The sequence below is a fragment of the Giraffa tippelskirchi genome, chromosome 7 (assembly GCF_054371585.1).
Source record: "Giraffa tippelskirchi isolate mGirTip1 chromosome 7, T2T-mGirTip1v1.2.pri, whole genome shotgun sequence".
Taxonomy (NCBI): Eukaryota; Metazoa; Chordata; class Mammalia; order Artiodactyla; family Giraffidae; genus Giraffa; species Giraffa tippelskirchi.
Genome location: NC_137281.1, coordinates 152,763,386 through 152,783,397, shown reverse-complemented (window position 1 = coordinate 152,783,397; position 20,012 = coordinate 152,763,386). Strand labels below are relative to the sequence as shown.

Here is a 20,012-nt window from a genome sequence, read left to right as displayed (position 1 = left end):
TAATAGTTATCTAAGCAAAGTGAATTATTTTCTGTGGTTAAAACAGAAGGAAATGTAGATACTGGCTACTGTTATGGGATATCTGAAGTTGCTCAAAGGGTGATAAAATGCATCTGAAGAAGGACCCAGGAGATTTAGCAACAACATTGGTATTTGACACTCATACACAGAAAAATAAATGGCTTAAGAATGAGGATGAAGCCAGAAAATGAAAACAGCAAGTTAAAACATGAAGGAGAAGGAACAAGGAAGCTTAGCGAGGCTAAACTTTTTGTTTTGCTTTGTCTGAATTTATAGTGTAGTTTTTATACATTGCTCTGCAAGAAAAGCACATTGGAAAAACTTTTGGAAACATCTCCATGCAAACCTCAGTGTTCTGATGCCTTTCCAGCTCACGCAAGCTGGGTGCTAATGGCTCATTATAGCATGCAAGATGCATGCATGTTCTCATAACTCACAGACAGTTACTCTGTACTTGTCTATAGATGGTGAACTTCCATCACATTTAATCACCAGTTTTGTCAACCTCCGGTGGTTACATTTCCAGATGTTGACTAACTATAAGGATTGATTGTCTTCCAGATGTGTGAGGTTTTCACACATCTCTGTCAACTCCAAAAGAATATGTGAATGCTTTTTTGAATCTGTGATCATTGATGGATCTCTCCCAGATGTCTTCTTGGCAAAAATGCCCCTTCTCTGGAGAAATCAAGTCGAGCACTGGCTTCTATAAACATTAAAATACATTAACCACCATCCACACCCCCCAATTATTTGGTTTTAGGAAAATGAAAAGCAGATGCAAATTAGCAATGGGTAATATCAGGTCCCACCATTTTGGTATCTCATTTAAATGAAGACTTGGTGATGTTATAAACTGAAAAATGATCAGACCTCAGACTTAAATCCAAAGGAACTAATATCAGCATCAGAAATATGCATAGCAATTCAAAAAAAATGTTTCTAAAACTGTGGAAGTAGTTTGGAGCTAGACATTTATGAAATGTTGATTGTATTTTGTTTAATAATCACTTTTTATTTCTATTTGCCTTTGAATTTTTTGATTCTAGGTAAAAGTGCTAAATACCTTAACAGATGTGGCTTGCAAAGTCCAAAACCAGGCAAAAAGTTGGGACAAGTTTCAGTTAAGCATCTAAGCTTCTGAGTATGTATTAAAACTTGGGTGGAATTCTAGCCTTCTGCAAATCCTCCGTGTTTAATAATTATGCTAATGGCTCACCAAAACAGTATAAGTTATCTAAGAATAAGGTAAAACTTTGGAATAATCCCAAAACAAGCTTTCAAGAGTTTTTCTTTTCCAAAACAGGAAGGTATTTGTCTTTTTTTTTCCTTTTTTTTTCCTGGTGTAGAGTCTTCATTTCAACAAAAGATGAAAATGAAGACACTAAAATGTTATTTAGTAATTATAGTTACAGATTATTAATATGGATTCAAACAGTTATGTATTCATGCGTCCTAAGTCACTTCAGTTGTATCAAATCTTTGCGATCCTATGGACCATAGCCTGCCAGGCTCCTCTGTTCATGGGATTCTTCATGCATGAATATTAGAGTGCATTGTCATGCCCTCCTCCAGGGGATCCTCCTGATCCAGGATTGAATCTGCATTTATTACCTTTCCTGCATTGGCAGGCAGGTTCTTTACCACTACCACAACCAATTTGCCATTTAGCAAATGAACTACATTTACTCTGTGATGCATAACATCTGGAAATACAACAAACAACTTAAGTTTGTTAAATTGTCAATCCATTTTACTACTACTAAGTCGCTTCAGTCGTGTCTGACTCTGTGCGACCCCATAGACGGAAGCCCATCAGGCTCTGCCATCCCTGGGATTCTCCAGGCAAGAATACTGGAGTGGATTGCCATTTCCTTCTTCAGTGCATGAAAGTGAAAAGTGAAAGTGAAGTTGCTCAGTCGTGTCCGACTCTTAGCAACCCCATGGACTGTAGCCTACCAGGCTCCTGCATCCATGGGATTTTCCAGGCAAGAGTGCTGGAGTGGGGTGCCATTGCCTTCTCCGTCAATCCATTTTAAGTCTTCCCTAACATGCTGGATATCTGGATGAATTGATCAGTTTTTCCATTTTCATTACCATGTTAGGCATCAAATAGATCATACTTTACTGTAAACTAATTTCAGACAGCCATTGAAGAAAATTTCCAAACTGTGCTATGCTTTTTTTTTTTTTTTTAGAGGGTTTTTTTTTTTTTTTATAAATTTATTTATTTTAGTTGGGGGCCAATCACTTCACAACATTGCAATAGTTTTTGCCATACATTGACATGAATCAGCCATGGGTTTACATGTGTTCCCCCTCCTGGACCCCCCACCCACCTCCCTCCCCATCCCATCCTTCTGGATCATCCCATTGCCCCGGCCCTGAGCCCTTGTCTCATGCATCGAACATGGAATGGTGTTCTGTTTCACATATGATAATATACATGTTTCAATGCTATTCTCCCAGAACGTCCCACCCTCACCTTCTCCCTCAGAGTCCATAAAATTGTTCCATGCATCTGTGTCTCTTATTCTGTCTCGCATATAGGGTTATCGTTACCATCTTTCAAATTCCATATATATGCATTAGTATACTGTATTGTTGTTTTTCTTTCTGGCTCACTTCACTCTGTATAATGGGCTCCAGTTTCATCCATCTCAGTAGAACCGATTCAAATGTATTTTTTTTAATGGCTGAGTAATATTCCATTGTGTATATGTACCACAGCTTCCTTATCCATTTGTCTGCTGAAGGACATCTAGGTTGCTTCCATGTCCTGGCTATTGTAAACAGTGCTGCGATGAACATTGGGGTACACGCGTCTCTTTCAATTCTGGTTTCCTCGGTGTATATGCCCAGCAGTGGGATTGCTGGGTCATATGGCAGTTCTATTCCCAGTTTTACCAATGGTTTTTTTCACAGAACTAGAACAAATCATCTCACAATTTGTGCTATGCTTTTTACCCAAAGTATATTTCTCACATACTGACTGGCTTCCCTGGTGGCTCAGATGGTAAAGAATCTGCCTGCAATGCAGGAGACCCGAGTTCAATCGATGGGTCAGGAAGATCCCTTGGAGAAGGGAATGGCTACCCGCTCCAATATTCTTGCCTGGAGAACACCGTGGATAGAGGCGCCTGGTGGGCTACAGTCCATGGGGTCGCAAAGAGTAGACACGACTGAGCAACTTCGCTTTGTCCCATGGAGCTCTAAGCTTTAACAGCAGTCATTTATCCGCATCTAGTGAAGGCATTGTTACAATGGCCCCCTCTTCCACTGACTTGGTCTCCTCAAGAGGAGACCTCATATCTATGCCGTATTTCTGTTTCTCCCGTTCCCAGCACAACACCTAATACCCTGGGGGTATCTGAGCACAGAGAAAAGGGGATGTGGATGGAGCAAAAGAGCAGAGGAAGATGGTCCAAAGCCCACACACGTTGAACGGATAGACCCCTGGGGCCATCATGAGCTCTGCTCTCCCAGAATCTGCCCTGAGAAATACACTGCCAAGCGGGAAGTGTTTGCTGCTGTGCACTCCACCCCCTCGGTCCTCAGATATACATCTCCTAAGTCTCCCTGTCACCCTTTCCATACAACAAACCAAGCTCTGAGTTATGATACTTGTTGTACGAAAGAACAGGAAAGAACAGTCAAGCAAGATCTGTGCTTTCCTTTTGGCTGAGCTTGGAGATTGATTTCTACCTAAAAGATCCGACATGAATTTGATGCCTGGATTTTAGCCATCGAAGTCAAATCACACTCTCTATGGGAAAGTCACACTATTTCTAACCAAAAGAGAGGCAAACCTTCTCAAAAGTTCTGTAAGTTGTGCTATGATCACTGATTGGGTAACAATTTTCTATAACTTGCATTGTTGGGCACCTTTTATTAATGTCTGATCCCTCTAACTAGATATAAAACAATATTCCTTGGTCAGCCAGTTGACATCTCTGGAGGCACTTACGCATGTCAGGTACTGTGATAGACTCTGGGGACACAGCAATTTGAAAAAGTCACAGTTGGGCCTCACATGGGATTTACAGAAAATAAGAACCAGGCTTTTTATCTCCTTGTACCCTCTGCATTTCCTCCACAGAGCCTAGCACAGACAAAATATATGTTTGTTGATTGGCTTCTTGACTAAAATTGATAAAAGGAGGGATAGGAGGTCTAATCATAGACATATCACACATCACTTACTTAGCTAGAACTGTAGGGATTACAGGTTATCCAGCCCAAATGTTTGACTTTACAGATAATGACACTGAGGCAGAGATTCGTGAAGTTACACAAATTATACTACCAGGGACAGATGAAGGTGACATCCCTGCTTTTGGCTCCCAATCCAGTGGGCCTTCTAATTGGACCCCAAGGTGACAGCTAAACTAAATTCTGGGGACGGCTCAGGGTGACTCAGCCTACCCTTGCTAGGAATGCCCAGGCTTACTACGCTGGACACGTGTCCGATTGCTACTCTCAAGCCCATACCCATCTCATCCCTCCTCACTGTCACTCTTTCTCAGCCTTTCAAAGCCGAAGCTGGTGCTCATGACCTTCGGGGTCACTGGAAAGCAATTTATTTCATTCCTTTTTTCAAAAAAAGGAAATGTTAATATCACAAGATCTCTGTCTAAAATGCCCCTGGGCAAGTTTCGTCTCTGACTTTATTCTCTCTCATTTTCAACTTTCCTTTTTTTCTCCTTTCTCCACGTCAAATTGTCAAGAAGACTTTGATCTCGGAGACATGCTTCTTCTCCATTCCCGCCTCTGACAGAGCTCCCACCTGCCACCGGGAGACAATTCCACAGAAACCCATTAGTTCTTTCAAGTCTAACATCAGTCCCTGTGCTCCGTCCACAGGAGCAGGGAGGGTCCCCCAGCGTGAAAGAGAGACACAACTTGAAAGAAAAGTGTGCATGCCTGTCAGTGGGTCCCTAAAACCTAAAGCGGTTTATCTTCAGTGATAAACTGTGAACCCAGCGATCATAGTTTATCTTCAGTGAACCCAGAGATCACAGTTTCCCAGACTCTCTGTTTTGAGACAACCCCTGGAAACCAACTTTTCGTACCCAACCAAAAACATCTAGCAACTAGAGCCCTGTGAGTTATTCAGAATGGTAGCTGTGTATCTGAGCTGTGGGCCAATTACTTCCCATTGATAAGAACCGCATTTCAAATGAAGAGATGATTTTGGCTTAGGGAAGCACTTTGGTTACAGGAAAATAGAACAACTCACAGGGAAGTTGTCTCTTTTCACCTTCCATTTTCATAAGCATTATAGTTAATTCTGGGTAATAAAAACGTGAAGTTTAATCAATAGCAAACAAACATTTTGGCAGGAAACTGAAAATGGTGTATTGGCGAGAAATAAACAAAGGGGCACTATCCATTTAACAGTCGAACAGGTGCCAATTTTTCTTTGCACCTTAGTTTTTACCTCTCCTCCACCCCAACACATCTGTTCCAAAGGACACATGAGGACAAAAGAGAGGGAGGAAAAAAAAAAGAAATACAGACAGAGAACTGAAAGAACTGGGTGGCTGCCTTACAAATAATAAACCTCTATTTGAAAGTTATTTACTTTGGGGGGAAATTCATTTCATTTAAAACGTTAATAGATGTGAAAGGCTCTGAGTTCTACAGAATAAAAGCAACTAAGTTAAAGCATCCTTGAAAATAAAGAAGAAAGGAGAAGCATCCATCACATTCTGCCCTATCCATCTTCCAAGAACTGGCAATCTTGGACCCTGGTGGGGTGGGGTAGGGAACCATCATTTCTATTTGAAAACCTCTTAGAGTGGTCCTTTTGTATTTCTCTTTCCTTTTTCACAGATCACAGCAGCAATTTCCTTTTATTGTCAGCTATTTATAGTTTTCTTTTCTCAAAACCTTGGCCAGAAAGAAAATGGGTAAAAAAGCATTTCTTTCAAAAGCCATATCATTTTGTAGCACTCTTTAAAACTATAACTATAATCAAAAAAGGCAAATATATACATATATATAGAGAGAGAGCCCCCAAACTTGTTCAACTCATTTTTGCCACTTGCTCTGTTCTTCGCAAAGACAGGAAAGCCAAACAAAGAGGCTCCTTCTGTCTCCTGGCTGGAGATGTGGGAAGTCCCACCCAAACACTGTCTTTCCTATTCAGAAAGGAAAACACAGCAGTAAAGGAAGACACGCGGTGTCACAGCGTGGGCATAAACCTCAGGCCTGCCTTCCTATGTCTCAGATGTTTCTCAGAAGCCTCGACGGCCTCTGGAGAGGCTGGGGTGTGCAGAGCCGAGACTCAGAGATCTGTCAGCCGCCCACCCCCCCCCCCCCGGCATACAGTCATTTCTTTTGTACCCATAGAAGAGCGGTTAAAAGCACGGTCTGTAATCAGACACTACGTGACCCCCAATTCTGCTTCTACCTCTGGATAAGTTTGTGACCTTGGGAAAAAATGCTTGGCCTCTGTCATCCTCAGGGGATAATTTAAACCTTAGCAAATAGATAAAGCTTAACACATTGTGACCGTGTGAAGCACAGACAGTGCTTATTCCCTACGATCCTGCCTCATCCTGGGCTTCTACACGAGACACTGACACTAGCTACTGTTAAGAGGGACCATGTGACCAAGTTCTGGACAATGTGATGTGGGCAGAGGCAATCTAAGTCACCTCCAGGCATAGCCATAAAAGTTCTCCCTTCCAGATCTCTTCATGGCAATTCTTAAAGTCAGGGGTAGGCCTGAGCCCATCAGCTTAGATACCTGATGAATAGCGCTCCAATCTGCACTGGATACAGATCATGAGAGCAATCAAGCTGTTTTTGTTCAGTTATTGAGATTCAGAGTTTAATGTGTCACTGCAGCATAATCAAGCCTACCCTGATGAACACTCCCTGAGTCACTTAGGCTTCTTCAAAGAGCAGATGCCAAGACAGAAGTGTAAGGCATTTATTGGAGGAACATCGTGTGATAGGTGAAGGGGGGAGAGAGCAGAAGCAGGCAGGGTGAGCCTTCGACTATGATTCAGGTCAGATCTGACACCCACAGAAAAAGAAGGGGAAGGAAGGGAATTAATGTGGAAAGGAACTAATCCCTATCATAGTAGGCTACTTCATTCAGATTGAGGTTACTCCCTTACATACCTTAAGTCATCATTTCAGGGCGGAACAATGAGAGAAGTTGGTACGCTCCAGGTTGCTTCAGATCACTTTAAAAAGAAAGTGCATTGACAGTTTTCATCTGTTTATTCTGAGCAGCTCTATGCAGCTCTCTTGGGGGTTTAGATTTGCTGCATTAGGTTAGGAAAGATGAGACAAAATCAGAGACAAGAAGAGAGAAGATGAAGAAACAGGATAAAATGGCTGAACGTAGAATGAGAATAAGGAAGCCTGCAGGGAACTCCAAGGGCCTAGAGTCCTGATCAGATGTGCAGGAGGCATTTGGTGGGTGCTTACATGCCCTGTGAGATGTGACGTTTTTGAAAGACCTCAGTCCAAACCTCCAACCCAAGATAACTGTGTAACCCTAGCTGCTGCACTGTGTTCAGTTGCTCAGGGGTGCTCAACTCTTTGTAACCCCATGGACTATAGCCTGCCAGGCTCCTCTGACCATGGGATTTCCCAGGCAAGAATACTGCAGCGGGTTGCCATTTCCTACTCCACGGGATCTTCCTGACCCAGGGATCGAACCCACTCACGTCTCTTGAGTCTTCTGCACTGGCAAGTGGATTCTTTACCACTGAACCACCTGGAAAGCCCATGTGACCCTAGACGACTCACTTAACCTCTCATGCGCTAAGGAGTACATTCCATGAAGGCCACGGAATGCCTGCCTCGTTTGTACTCTGTCCGCAGCGTTCAGCATGTTCTGGAAGCATGTCTGACATTTACATTATGTTCCAGTGAAGGTCTCAGAGTTTGAGTCAGACTGTCTGGATTTGAACCACAGCTCTGACATTGACCTATGTGGCCTGTGGCAAGTTACTTAAACTTTCTCTGCCTGGCTTTTCCTTCTGTAATGTGGTTATACAAATGGTATTATTTCATAGGGTTGTTATGAAGATGGAGATGAAATAACTCAGCTATGCTCTTAGAATAGTGTCTGGTACACAGCATGTACCCAATAAATGTTAGCTCTTATTGTAACTACTGCTTGTTCAGTGAGTGAATTTCTCTGGCCTTCAGTTTTCTTACCTATAGAAGAAGACTAAACAGCTACCTTGTACATTTGTTCTGAGGATTAAATGAGATAATGTAAGTAGAACACCTTAGTTCACTGTCTGGCACAAAGTTGGCCTCAAGAAGTGATAACTTCTTCTTCCCCCATTCCCCCAAAATTGAGCCCAGGCATTACTCTGTGATGAATTATTCCCCTCAAGGTTATTATCCAAGATTGCCATATCCCTTCTTAGGCTCATACACAAGATGTTCCCCCAGGTATCCTCCAGATATTCCTGGAATGCATTTCTGGGTCTCTATAGTGAAATCAACCCTGAATACTCAATGGAAGGACTGATGCTGAAGCTGAAGCTCCAATACTTTGGCCACCTGATGCAAAGAGCTGACTCATTAGAAAAGACCCTGATGCTGGGAAAGATTGAAGGCAGGAGGAGAAGGGGATGACAGAGGACGAGATGGTTGGACAGCATCACCAATTCTATGGACGTGAGTTTGAGTAAGCTCCGGGAGTTGGTGATGGACAGGGAGGCCTGGCGTGCTGCAGTCCATGGGGTCGCAAAGAGCTGGACATGACCGAGTGACTGGACAACACACAGTGAAGTCATTGGAAAGAAACAAGCTCGGAGCCAGGATGCTCGTGAGCTCAGGATCGGACTTCCATCCCCGTCACCCTAGTTCCCAGCCCCCGCCCAACCTCCACACGGCCCTCAGAACGCCCTGCCCTCCCTCTCCTCTCACACAGGGGCTGCTGGCTGTCACTAGTTCATTTTCCCAAAGGAAAAACAGAAATCTCAGCAAACACATCTTTCTCCCTGGCTGAGGCCCTTCAACTGCTCTCTTCAGCTTCCCCTTTATAGATGCCCCAGTCAGCTGCCTTCTGTCATGCATTCTCCATTGGGTCTCTGCTTACAGCTGAAGAATTCTGTGATGCAGCTTCTCAGAAGAATATTATGCAAACTAATGCCGCCTGCTCTCTCTTTCTAAATTTTAACCTCAAGACACTCTTCTAGAAGTTTCGAAGTCCCCCAAAGTCAATGGAGATCACAGCAATCAAAAGTGCAGTCATCTGCTTTCCACTGCCGAGGATGCAAACCCTGCCCATGCAGTGCTTCCGTTACAGATGAGCTGAAAGCTCCAGGGAATCCTGGAGGGAAGGAGGAGGGACTGGACAAGACATGGCTCAAATCGCTGGTGCCAAGGGTGGTAGAGCATTGAGACCATTGACCCCACATCTCTGGAAGGAAACCCCTTCCTCTCTTCTTAGAGAGATCATATTATACAATGAAAACACCAGGACACACAATCTTACAGGTACAAATGGATCTCACAGGACACTGGGCCAGAATATGTGGAGTTTGAGCTTGATATTGATTAACCAGCCTCACAAAAAGCAGCCAGCCCCATTGCAGGGCCCGGTAGGGAAGGACACAGTGAAAACCAGGATGTGGGTCTGAGAGACATGGAATAGCTGCTGCTTCTTACCTTTCATCCTTTTACTCATCAGTTACTTGGTGGATTTTCCCAGATATATGTCTTTGAAGAGGAATCTGAAGGATGACACGCAATGATTTCTCTCCTCTGTGTCTAATAATGAGATGAACAAATAAAAAGAGAGAATTTTAAATGACCGAGAAAGCAAGACTTGTAAATGGGCGTGGCTTATTTATACACAAATGGGTGTGGGGACCAGGGCAGTGTCATTTGCTCTCCTTGACAGAACACCCTCCAAAGGGGTCAGTCATCCCTGACATTAAGTCCAATGGGTATTATCAGTCCTCGTCTTGCTTATCTTCCCAGCAGCTTCCAAAAGACTGCATTCAATTGGGTTGGTCAAAAGTTTGTTCCATTTTTCTGCAAGATGTTATCGGAAACTTGAATGAACTTTTTAGTCAAACCAGTAACATGGTACACTTCCTTCCTCACTCTGCCAAAATGATCTTGTCCTTTTCATGACTTTAAACACCATGTGTGTGTGTCAGTCACTCAGTCACGTCCAACTCTTTGTGACCCCAAGGACTGTTGCCCACCAGGCTCCTCTGGTCCATGAGATTTCCCAGGCAAGAATACTGGACTGAGTTGCCATTCCCTTCTCCAACGGATCCTCCTGACCCAGGGATCGAACCCCAGTCTCCTGCATTGCAGGCAGATTCTTTACCATCTGAGCCACCAGGGAAACACCATATGCCAATGAAAACCAAAAGTTACAGCCCAGTCCATACTTCTCCCCTAAGCCCAGACTTACTTATCCCTCTACCTGGTATCTCAAAGAATGGTATCTCATATTCAGCGTGTCCTACACTAAACTCACGATCTTCAAGTTGCTGCATATCACGTGTTTCATTCTCCGTCTGCCTTCTATCCGGCTATATTAAACCACAAAACTTCCCTGGTCACTGTGTGGGTGTGCTTAGTTGCTCAGTCGTGTCTGACTCTCTGTGGCCCCCACGGACTGTAGCCCGCCAGGCCCCTCTGTCCATGGGACTTCCCAGGCAAGAACACTGGAGTGGGTTTCCATGCCCTCGTCCAGGAGATCTTCCCAACCCAGGGATCAAACCCATGTCTCTTACATCTTCTGCATTGGCAGGCAGGTTCTTTACCAGTAGCACCACCTGGGAAGCCATATCTTTTTATAACAAACTGGAAAAATCTAGCAGATAAATGTTCTTCTGAGTCTGGGGAGCTGCTCCAACAAATTAATGGAACCCAAGGAGGCCATTGTGGGAACCTCTGATTAATAGCCATCCCATCAGAAGCACAGGTAACAACCTGGAGTTGGGCAGTCTTGTCAGACTGAGCCCTTAAGCTTGGAATTTGATGTTATCTCTGGGTAGAGAGTGTGAGAAATGAGTTAAATTAGAGGACTCCTCTGGTGTCAGAGAACTGCTTCACGATATGGGAAACCACACACAACACACAGACATGTGCATGCACACACACATGTGCGCGCACACATACACACACATTGAAATTGGTACCCGAATCTTAGTGTACACATCTTGATTTATTTAATGTCTATTTTTCCTATTAGAGTCACAAAGGCATGAACTATGGGCATGATGTCAAGAGATCTATTGGTATATCCCAGTGCCAGGTACATAGAAGTTCTCGATCTATTGAATGAATAACAGAAGCAAATGAAATAATACATGCAAAACAGTGCCCCTCTATCAAATAGTTCTTTCCTTCCTCTGGGCTCAGTGACCCACAGCACAGGAAAGAAGTAGAAGCTTGGGTGACATAAAACAATAAAAGCCCACTAATATTTATATCTAGTGCTGGAATATTTGTACCCAGAGAATTTCTTTTCAAAGACACTAATGAAGCCACACCATGACCATCTGCCTTGAGACCCCAAGACTTGCTCCCCGTGTGTTCTGGGAAAAGACAGGTCTTTGCTTCTAAATTCAAGAAAATACAAGCTATGTCTCTTTTCTGGTTCTGATACAAGTCCTTTTCTAACCTCCAAGTTCCCCATTGTTCTCTGATCTCCCGTGTTCCCACAGGCATAGGGGCCTTCAGAGTTCACAGACCCTTCAACGAGAATGCAATTACTGTACCTGAATCCAGACCTTGCATAGAGTCGCTATGCAACCAAAAGAGGGTAAAAGTACATGGAAAATCTATGTGGTTAACATCTCCCTCACCGGTGAGAAATCACGTCTTCTGTATCCTTTATGTGTCGCCCAATCAGAGGCCTTAACCCAACTGTGGCTCCTCGGTCTTTGCAGTTCAGCTACATCATTGGCCTTTGTCTGTGTGCTCTAGCAACTCTTCAATAAACTTGGGAGAGATTCTGCCGCCAGCTAACCTGCAATTACTGTTACCTGCTTGCGACCCAGACCGTGAACTGGACTTTTCCTCAAGAGAGGAAGAAAATTTTTGGTTTGACTCAAGACTCTCAATTTGCTTCAGAGGTGAAGTAGAGAATGAAAACAGAAACCAAGATGACTTTTTCTGTTCCCGATTCCCTCAAGCCCAGGCACCTGATACCCGAGGATGGTTCAGAGTTCATCCCACCCACAGACCTCCCAAGCTCAGAGCCTTGCCGTGCTTTTGATGATTACTGACTGCAAAATAAATCTGGGAGAAGTGTGGTTCTTGTCCTTGGGGTGGTCTCACTGCCCCTCTATATGCACTGCCTTTTCTCCTTCTATTGTATGAAGCCATTGACCAATAGAAGCATTATTCAGTCCTGCGCCCCCAACCCTGGCAGTAGGCCACCGAATACTATTTCAGGTGGTCTGAGGGTCACAATGGAGCTCCTGCATGTTGTAAATGACACAGAAGAAGCAGACGCTGAAACTACAAATGTCTGTTATTCACTAAACTAGGCGATCTGGCCCCCAAAACTCACACAATGTGGTCACCCTCGGACAATATTTTTTCTCTCAATTTTTCAGGCACAGCAGATCTCTATTTTAACCCTACACACCCTTGCCTTCTACTTCTTCCCTTTATCTAGTGGATGAAATACAATTCTTCGGTAAGTTTATGCTCCTATTTAGTCAGGATTAACAAATTCATACTTAAAGAGGATCAATGCTTTGTGAAAAGGAGTGCAGGTGAATGGATGCCTGGATTTGGGTCCCAAGACTTAAATCTCAAGACTGGTTCTGGTAATAATTTGCTAGGTTTACTGGTCAAGTCTCCCAACGATTTTAAATTGAATTAATCTCACCTCACAACGTGGGAATAAGACTTCCCCTTTCCCACCTGCCCTGTATATTGTGAGGACCAATGGGAAAACAACAACAATAAAATAACACTGGAATAAAGGCAGCATGTGAGTCCAAGGCTATATGCCTCACTCACCATCATCATCATCGTCATGAACATCACCATCATCTTTACTCCCTTTATTACTTGAACGCTTTCCGCGTTGTTCTGCTGCCACCTAATGGCAGAGCTGAATGAACCTGAAACTTTCTTCAAAGGTGCACAGGCCGGGTTTGCATCTGCTTAAAATCTGCGGTTAGATAGCATCGCTGACTCAACCGACGTGAATCTGAGCAAACTCCAGGAGACAGCGGAGGACAGAGGAGCCTGGTGAGCTGCAGTCCACGGGGTCAAAAAGAGTCGGACACGACTCAGAGACTGAACAGCAACACAATTTGAGTTCACCCAGACTAAACTCAGAAAATGCACAAACTCAAAAAAAAAAAAACCAGAAATGATTGCACTTGTGATACTTGGCATATGGAACTCAGCCCTAACCTTGAATAAATGGGGCAGAAATGAGCCCAAGGTCTCGATTAAAGGGAGACCACCAGGTGGTCTTATTCATTTTTTATTAGTCCAAATGTGTTTTGCGTGTCACAAACCATGCTCCTATTAGCTGCCAGACATAAAATGAAAACATTTAGGGCAAGCTGTGGACTGACTGGCAGGAGAGGCAGGAGTGTGGTGTTTTAAGACTGGTTGAGGCAGAAAACTGGGTCTGCTGGTGTAAGACGTTGTTAGCAGCAACTGGTCTCAGCGACTGAGCGGATGGCCTGGCAGAACCTCCATCTGAGGCGTGTCCGGCTCTGAAGTCACTCCCAAAGGGGCAAGGATTTCTGCTCCCGGACTCTGTGAAGAGACAAACACTCTGACTCTTCTTTGGTCCATCCACTTTTCAAAACATTCTAGTTGGACGTTCCATGGGCAAGAAAAGCTAACAACAGCTAGCCAGCTGCACTTTGCATTTCCATGGTAACTCTCCTGTGGAGGTATTCCAAAGTCCTCAAAAAACAGGCAACGCTGACTGAGCTACATCCAGGGAATGAAGCCGTGGCCTTACTTCAGTCCCAGCAGCAGAAACCTGCCCATTTTAATATGGGCATCTGTCTGCAGAAAGTCAATGGAGCTCCAAGTGCAAGGACTACGTGCCACACACTTGGACAGAAACATCAGTAAGTCTTGTTAAGACAGATAAGGGAGGCTGTTTAACCCAGGCCCCGCTCCCAAAGCGAAGGAAATCAAACCTAGAACAGTGAGAGAATGTCTCCATCACAGAGTAACCTGGGACTTTATGAAGATGGCAGAAGATTTGGAGAATCACTAGATTTATTACCCTTTGACACAAGAAGTAGGTATATTTTACTGCACATTAAACTAAGGACAAATTTTCAATACAATTGAAAGTCTTAGTGAAAAATGAAAACCGCACTAAAAGAAGAGAGAGAAATATAAATTGTTAAATGGGAAGAATCAATGTGAGCTCCTAATTTTAAGCAAGAAATACATTTTCCAGCTCTGTCGATGATTCAAAAGCAGTAACTTCAACTTTTTCCAACATTCGGGCATAATTCTGGTCTGGACAACCAACTAGTCAACAGTTCAGGCAAGTCATCTTGGCTAGTCTGGGAAGGTATCACTTTTCAGTGGAGTCTGGTAATATTATCACAAGCATGGGATGAAAATAGAGTAAGTTTAGAAAGGTAATCCTGGGAAAGAATCAAAATAAGAGTAAAAATAAGAATACAAAAAGGAATCAGAAATAGAAATTAAAAATAAGAACAGAAAAAAGAATAAATATGACAATAGAAAAATGAAAAGCTACATTTCAACTCATTCTATTTGCATTATGGTATGAAGTTTTATTGTAAGTATAATAATTTGGTAACCACTGAGATATTTTCTGTATGTTCTCTCTGCATGCTAGCATGTTTATGCATTTTAAAAAACTCCTAGACATCTGTGCTTTTAATTAAATCATCAACAAAGCTTCATGAAACAAGTTTAAGTCTTCAGTCAGTGTCTAGGTACTTGGGGAAAGTAGTTTAAACTTGTAAGATTTAATTTATCGTTATCTAATAGTATGTGAATATTGAGAATAATGCTTATTATTTATTGCCTTAAAATCAGTTGATTAATAATAGAAATGATTTAGACATTAAATAAACACCAAAGAGGTAATAAAAAGGCTTTTCTATAGCTACGAGTCATTTGGGTATTAAGAATCTTTTTACGGACAGTTATATAATAGAGTGAGTGAGTGAAGTCACTCAGTCGTGTCCGACTCTTTGTGACCCCATGGACTGTAGCCCACCAGGCTCCTCTGTCCATGGAATTTTCCAGGCAAGAGTACTGGAGTGGGTTGCCATTTCCTCCTCCAGGGAATCTTCCCAACCCAGGGATCAAACCCAGGTCTCCCGCATTGCGGGCAGACGCTTTACCATCTGAGCCACCAGGGAAGCCCATATAATAGAGTGGGTTATGTAACTTCTCAGCTTCTCTTCTCAGCGGGACTGCGAGGAACCTTACTTAGCCCATGCATCTGAGCAAGTGGTCCCTAGTTTCTGCTGACCCTCTTCTGAGAGTGCTTACCATCATCTCCATGCCCTCATTATTTTTCTAAGGAGGCCATAGTTTTGTATCTCTGTTTCTAACAGGGTCTGTGTTTCACCTCCTCTATCCTAATCAAAGTTTCAATGTTTTCTACCATGTTAACTTCATGGGGAGGATAAGTCACATCTGACTTTCTCATGACCCCATGGACTGTAGCCCACCAGGCTCCTCTGTCTGTGGGATTTCCCAGGCAAGAATACTGGAGTGGGTTGGCATTTCCTTCTCCACGTGGGAAGCATATGTCCACCTTTGTCCCTACTGCCACTTTGGTGTGAAATAGGTTTATGCTAGTGAAGGACTTCTTGATTAGTCAAAAGTCTCCGTTCAAATTGACTTAAGCAAAGCAAACAAAAAATACTTGCACATATGCCTTGCACAGGCAAGGGTGTGGCTGGGACAAGCATAGCAGGCATGCAAGTGCGACTGGCTCTCTCGTCTCTGCTTCTCCCTGAAGAAGGCTTTATTTTCTCTTCATGCAAACAGACTTTCTCCTTATTGTGCTAAACATGTGACTGCCCAGATCAATGGACTCATATTCCAACAAGTACCTGACTCAAAGACAAAAGTGTCTTTCTCTCCTAGCCTATGTTTGAAAGAGCCCCTCCTGATGGGCTAATATTGGCCAGGCTATGACCATGCCCAGACCAAAGAAGACTGAACACTATTCCTGGCTCATTTTAGCTCATGTATTGATGCCTATCATCTAACAGTTGAGGTCTGCTTCCAAAAGAAATAGAAGAGGCTTGGGTATAGTTACTGGGGAAATTGTCATGATATGGGAAATTGTCGTGAACAGCCCACTTTGTACCAAATATAGAGCATGCAGACATGGGGCAGTACCCATGACGTCATTAAAGATCCCAGCAATGACAGCATCTGCCAATGGAAATTAAGTCTCAACCACTTAAACGCCAATCACCTACAGTCTGCATATGAATATTCTGATGGAAAGCTAATTATAATCCAAATACTATGATATCTGAGTCCATTTTAATAAGCAAAACAATATTCCTCTTAGATGTGGAATATGACTCATCTAATAAACTTTTCTTGTATGTGAGTAAACAAACTTCTATTTCTGAGCTTCAATTTATGTAGCCAAGGTAGGCTTTTAAGTGTCAGCAGGACTAACAGGTTAAACAAATTTTTTGAGCTTCTGACACTGCCAAGGCCTAAAGATGAATTGCAATGAATTAGATTCAGCCCTTCAGCCCTATCTGCTTCTCCTGTATCATAATAAGGACTGAAATTACATTTAAATGTAATCATATAAAGATAAAACTTAAGTAGCATTAAGTCTTCAGGCTCCTTTTTGGATTGAGACGGAGAGAGACAATTAAGAGAAAACATAAATATATCTGGATGCAAATTAAAATTCTGACTGAGTGGTGAGAAACCCCAGAAGCACCAGTGAAGCAACTATGAAGTCTTAGTTAACCACTTGATTGGAAGCTAAGTGGATGCCTTGCAGATATTCTTGCCTCAGAGAGCTGCAAGCCTTGATGGAGCTCAAACAAAAACTCATCCTTTTTATCGGAACATGGTGTGACTGGTCCCCCTCGGTGTATTGCTAGCTTTGATGCGTGCTTCTTGCCCTCTGCATTGTTTTTCCAACAGAAGGAATAAATTCCCACTGAGCCTTCTACATTTTTCTCAGTCTTCACTTTTGATCAGGTTCACATGTTTTTAGGAACATGGCTTGGATTTCATAATGCCTTATCGTTCTGAACCTGACTCAGATTCTAGGACAGAAATACAGTTGGGCCTCCGTGTCTGTAGGGGATTGGTTTCAGGACCGCTTTGGATACCAATATCTATAGACGCTCAAATGCCTTATATAAAAATGGTACAGTATTTGCACATAACCCTCAGGCATATTCCCGTACATAGTCGTCCTTCAGTATCTATGATTCCACCCTCACAGATTCAACCAACCTCAGAGAGTATAGTACTAGAGCATTAATGAAAGAAATCTATGTATAATTGGATCCACGCAGTCCAAAACTGTGCTGTTCAAGAGTCAACTGCACTTCAGACCATTTCCAGATTACTTAAAATATCTAATACAATGTAAATGCAATATAAACAATTGAAAATACAATGCAAATGTTATGCAAATAGCCCCCAGAGAACAGTAAGTTCATTTTGCTTTTTAAAACTTTCTAGAAGTATATTTTTTTAACAAATATTTTATTTCATGATTGGTTGAATCCACAGATGCAGAACCTAAGGCTTTGGAAGACCACTTAATTAGTTGTAAAAATTAGCACTTACTTCTAGGAGTCCATGAGTCAAGCTAAATAACTTGGCCTCACAAAAACCCAAAGGAGCTCATGAACTTCTTATTGCAAAATTCAGACTTAAATTGATGTAGGGAAAACCACTAGATCATTCAGGTATGACCTAAATCAAATCCCATAGTGACAAATAGATTTAAGGGATTGGATCTGATAGACAGAGTGCTTGAAGAACTATGGACAGAGTTTCATGATTCAGGAGGCTGTGATCAAAACCATCCCCAAGAAAAAAGAAATGCAAAAAGGCAAAATGATTGTCTGAGGAGGCCTTGCAAATGGTTGAGAAAAGAAGAGAAGAGAAAGGCAAAAGAGAAAAGGAAAGATATACCCATCTGAATGCAGAGTTCCAAAGAATAGAGGAAGTGATAAGAAAGCCTTCTTAAATTATCATGCATATAAACAGAGGAAAACAATAAAATGGGGAAGACTAGAAATCACTTCAAAAAAATTAGAGATACCAAGGGAACATTTCATGCAAAGATAAGCACAATAAAGGAGAGAAACGGTATAGACCTAAAAGAAGCAGAAGATATTAAGAAGAGGTGGCAAGAATACACACAGGAATACACATAAGAATTATATTAAAAAGATCTTAATGATGCAGCTAATGACCTGTGATCACTCAGAGCCAGACATCCTGGAGTGTGAAGTCAAGTGGCCCTAGGAAGCATCACTACGAACAAAGCTAGTGGAGGTGATGGAATTCCAGCTGAGTTATTTCAGATCCTAAAAGATGATGTTATTAATGTGCTGCACTCAATATGCCAGCAAATATGGAAAACTCAGCAGTGGCCACAGGACTGGAAAAGGTCAGTATTTATTCCAATCCCAAAGAAAGGAAATGTCAAAGAATGTTCAAACTACCGCACAACTGTATTCATCTCACAAGCTAGCAAACTAATGCTCAAAATTCTCCAAGCTAGGCTTCAACAGTATGTGAACCAAGAACTTCCAGATGTTCAAGCTGAATTCAGAAAAGGCAGGGCAACCAGAGATCAAATTGCCAACATCTGCTAGATCACAGAAAAAGCTAGAAAATTCCAGAAAAATATCTATTTCTGTTTCATTGACTATGCTAAAGCCTTTGACTATGTGAAAGAAAGTGAAAGTGAAGTCACTTAGTCGTGTCTGACTCTTTGCGACCCCATGGATCGTAACCTACCAGGTTCCTCCGACCATGAGATTCTCCAGGCAAGAATGCTGGAGTGGGTTGCCATTTCCTTCTTTGACTGCGTGGATCACAAAAAACTGTGGACAATTCTTAAAGAGGTGGGGATACCAAACCACCTTACCTGCCTCCTGACAAACCTGTATGCAGGTCAAGAAGCAACAGTTAGAACTGAACATGGAGCAACAGACTTGTCCAAAATTGGAAAAGGAGTACATCAAGGCTGTCTATTGTCACCCTGCTTACTTTAACTTATATGCAGAGTACATCAAGCAAAATGCTGAGCTGGATGAAGCACAAGCTGGAACGAAGATTGCCAGGAGAAATACCAATAGCTTCAGATATGCAGATGACACCACCCTTATGGCAGAAAGAGAAGAACTGAAGAACCTCTTGATGAAAGTGAAAGAGGAGAGTGAAAAAACTGACTTAAAACTCAACATTCAATAAAACTAAGATCATGGCATCCAGTCCCATCACTTTATGGCAAATAGATGGGGAAACAATGGAAACAGTGAGAGATTTTTATTTTCTTGGACTCCAAAATCACTGTAGATGGTGACTGCAGCCATGAAATTTAAAAGAAGCTTGCTCCTTGGAAGAAAAGCTATGACTAACTTAGATAGTGTATTGAAAAGCAGAGACATTACTTTGCCAACAAAGGTCCATGTAGTCAAAGCTATGGTTTTTCCAGTATCATGTATGGATGTGAGAGATGGACCATAAAGAAGGCTGAATGCTGAATAACTGATGATTTTGAATTGTGGTGTTGGAGAAGACTCTTGAGAGTCCCCTGGACTGCAAGGAGATCAAACCAGTCAATCCTAAAGGAAATCAGTTCTGAATATTCATTGGAAGGACTGATGTTGAAGTTGAAGCTCCAATACTTTGTCCACCTCATGCAAAGAGCTGAATCATTAGAAAAAACCCCGATGCTGGGAAAGAGTAAAGGGAGGAGAAGAAGGGGACAAGAAGATGAGATGGTTGGATGGCATCACCGACTCAATGGACATGAGTCTGAGCAAGCT

The 20,012-nt window shown here is 42.5% G+C and overlaps 1 long non-coding RNA gene across 2 annotated transcripts in view; it reads right to left on the bottom strand.

Annotated features, from left to right (window-relative positions):
• Nucleotides 1-20,012, bottom strand: part of LOC145513671 (uncharacterized) — a 793,767-nt gene that overhangs the window by 703,660 nt on the left and 70,095 nt on the right. Inside the window, exons 3-5 of one of the 2 annotated variants that reach the window (XR_014059664.1) lie at nucleotides 9,673-9,774; nucleotides 7,156-7,220; nucleotides 3,989-4,807 (exon numbers count right to left, since the gene is read on the bottom strand). This is a non-coding gene — a long non-coding RNA (uncharacterized LOC145513671). Of the gene's footprint in view, nucleotides 1-3,988; nucleotides 4,808-7,155; nucleotides 7,221-9,672; nucleotides 10,051-20,012 lie in introns of those variants that run through there. The other variant, XR_014059665.1, reaches the window with a different exon arrangement.